The sequence below is a fragment of the Pongo pygmaeus genome, chromosome 23 (genome assembly GCF_028885625.2).
Source record: "Pongo pygmaeus isolate AG05252 chromosome 23, NHGRI_mPonPyg2-v2.0_pri, whole genome shotgun sequence".
Lineage (NCBI taxonomy): Eukaryota > Metazoa > Chordata > Mammalia > Primates > Hominidae > Pongo > Pongo pygmaeus.
Window position 1 is genome coordinate 26,321,707 of NC_085931.1, and position 3,740 is coordinate 26,325,446.

Below are 3,740 nucleotides of genomic sequence, written 5' to 3' on the forward strand. Positions count from 1 at the left end.
GTACTCTGTCTCCTGTCTTAACCACTTTGGTCTTCCTAACTTGTTAAAGAGTTATTGTAGCACTCAGCAAAATTCTCATGCAGGCTCACAGTAGACAACTGGTCAAGTCAGATTTGCAGTGTGTCAGGGGCAGGTCTTTTATGGCCACTTCACTTGTCATGGGCATCAGTTCTTTCATCCTAACATGCACTTTTTGCTGTTATTCTCCTAGACTGAGAAGAGAGGCAGGGATTGAGTGATGGACACTGGACTGGAAGTTCTCTTTTATAAAATAGGCGTCATACCTACTTCTCCAGGTAGAAATATGTAAAAGGTCTTTGTAAATTGTGAGGGGGTATTCAAGTGTAGAATTTGTAAAAAGCAAAATAGAAGTGACGGGTTTCTTTCTCTTTTTTTTCTGACATGTATTAACTACACCATTTACCTTAACCAACATACTCAGCATTTTGTGTATACCAGGCTGTTTGTAAACTTTCTCTTCCAGACATACATTCAAAAGTCCCTTTTGTAGACCTTAATGATTTTCTTAAGTTCAGCTAATTGTGGACATTTTACTTCCTGATACCATCCTGTGTTTCTTTTATAGACATCCATGTTATGTGTCCCTCCTTTCTTTTTCTGTGTCTTTGAAAATCTGAGTTCATTGAAGAGCTCTTTGTGCAGCCAGTCTTTTCAGAATTTTCCCATTTTCTGTCATTAATATGCTTTGCAGTTTATAGCCAGAACTCTGTTTCTTATACCAAGTTTTAATCTTTGTGTTGTGACTAGAAGAAAGAGGATAGGAGCAATACTGGTTTTATGTCAGTCTGTCCATCACTTGTTTGGTTATACAAGTCCCCCACTACCACCACCACCACTATGTTTTTCAGACATTTTCTTTCTTTGTCTCTTTTTTTCATCTTTCTTTTCTGGATTCTTCTTGTGATATAACTAGGAATTATTCTAAAGTTCACAAGTTTCAGTCTGGTACTTTATCAGATCATGTATAGATATGGAACATTTCCCTTGTTATTCTTTTAAATTCATTTTCAATTATAATTTACTTCCAATGAAAAAAATGACACTGTCTTCAGGTCAATAATCATGTTTGCCTTCCTTTGTATTTTTCTCATAACACCTAGCAAAAGGTAGGTATTTAATACAAGAGAGCATTTAGTGAAAGGGAGCCTAATAAGTGTGAATTCTTATGGGCATAATTCAGGAGTAATCCAAAGTCCTTACTGTCTTTGCATGGTTTTACATGTTCTTGCCTGTCACCTCTCTGAACTCTTTCTTACCACTCCCCCTCACTCTCTCTGTGCCATACTGAACTCCTTGCTGTTTCTTACTGCATACCTCTGCTTCAGGGCCTTTGCACTTACCATACATGCTGTGTGGTACCCTCCTCCCTTCAGATATCTAAATCATTCTTTTTCATCTCATTCAAACCTCCTTCTCAATGAAACCTCTTCTGATGACCTTATTTAAAATTGTAATGCCTCTCCCAGCCCCTATAATTTCTTTCCATCCCCTTGCCCCACTAGAATATAAGATCCATAAGGGCTGGTATTTTGTGTCATTTGTATTTTTATAAGGTGCCAGGAACGGTATCTGGCACATAGTGGATGCTCAGTAAATATTTGTTGAATTAATTAATAAAGGCTAGTTTAACTAGACTTCTGTTCTTGAGAACTTCCTAAAACAGATGACTTATCTTTCTCTTTTGAGTCTCAGGCAGGATTTACTTTTCTTTTCTCTGAACACTTTGTAATTTTTGTTCCCTAATTGTGTCCCATGTTTCCATTCCCAGCTATTATAACAAACTTGAAAATTCCAGGGTAAATTGCTCTCAGGTTTCCCAGTACTTCCATTTATAATCGAATTTCTTCCCAGTGGTCACATTCACATCCACAATATTTCTTTTCCTATTTGAGAGGTGGAAGGCTTAGCAAGGCATTTATCAGAGACATTGATTTTAGCTGTGGGAGAATTCTAGCAGCTATCCCAAAAGTTGAAGTCCCCATCACAGCTTATTTGTGTCAGTCTCAGTCTGTAGAATACCAGCAATTCTTTATGCTTCTACTTTCCTTGCTTTTGCCCTATTCTAGTGCAGAGTCCCATTTCATCAAATCTCAGTGATGCTTAATAGTATCATATTAACTTATTTGTAAATTGTCAGTTTTCTTTCTTTGTTTAATACCCATATTCTGGGCATGGGTTTCCACAGACCTGAGACCACTTTGTTGCTAACACCTTTCCCATTTGTTTTTCTGCAACAAATAATTGACCCAAGCATTCCCATTATTTTCAGTTTTCTTCTTCAGAGCATGCCCAGCCAGCTTCTTTTATTGTTACAGTAATATCTGAACTTTTTCTATCTCTTCTTCCATTTTCAGCTTAAGGTCTACTTGATAAGTTAACCAAAATTACATAGTGATTAGAAAAAGCTCAAGATCCATCACCATTTTGACTGTGTGACCTAAAACAAATTTCTTAAGTTCTTCTCTAAATTTGTTTTCGTATCTGTAAAATGGGGAGTGGGGAGCAGTAATGCCGGCTTTTAATCCTTGCTTTCAGTATTGAGTGATATGAAGATGATGATGATAAACTTTTATGTAGGGTTTACTATTTGCCAGATGTTGTTTTAAAAGCCTTACATATTATTAACTAATACAGTATATGTGGTACACAGTTCTGTTTATTAGCATGTGCGTGGCACGTGGAAGCAATCAGTAAATGTTAGTTTTTATTAGCGCAGTAGCAGCAGATCTCTGAGTAAACATTCTTTTCTTAGTTTTTGCAAGGTATACTTCCTCACCAGTGAAAAGTCTGTGACAGATTATTGTATGCTATGGTATGAATCAGACGTTTATGTACCATTTGTACCATTTTTGACACTATTCATTTGACACTATAAGAAACCACAGAAATCTCACGATAGTCCCTTCTCATAAAAAATTATATTTTAGGATTAGAGCCCAGACAATAATAATGCCATTATTGAGAAGCCAGCCATTACACACTGAAACTAAATACAAATTATGTCTTTAAATTTAAAGTAAAATTTCAACTTTTAAAAATAGAAATTTTCTTGAAAATTAGTTTTTATAATTTACATTTAGTAAATTCCATTTATTTTCACTGATTCAGTACAAAATGTTTAAATCAAAATACCTACTGAGAAAGCACTATAGAAACTTTGCTAGGTATTAAGGTTAAAAATCCTAAAGCATTACATTTTCCATGGCAGAAAACTGATAAAATCATTGAGTAGTCAATTTCTGAAATGTTTCTTAATTTTAGAATAATATGGGTAAACAGCCATGTGCAGTGGCTCATGCCTGTAATCCCAGTGACTCAGGAGGCTGAGGTGGGAGGATAATTCGAGGCCAGGAGTTTAAGGCTGCAGTGAGTTATGATGGCACCACTGCACTCCAGCCTGGGTGATGGAGTGGGACTGTATCTCTAATTTTAAAAAAAAAAGGAATAATATGGGTAAGTGTATTTAAAGTACGCTAAGAATAAAGCAAAATATTTGTTATATGTAGACTCCGAGATTTTTTTTTTTTTTGAGATAGAGTCTTACTCTGCTGCCCAGGCTGGAATGCAGTGGTGGGATCCCAGCTCACTGCAGTCTCAGCCTCCCAGGTTCAAGTGATTCTCCCATCTCGGCCTCCCGAGTAGCTGACATTACAGGCATGCACCACCATGCCTGGCTAATATTTGTATTTTTAGTAGAGATGGGGTTTCTCCACTTTGGC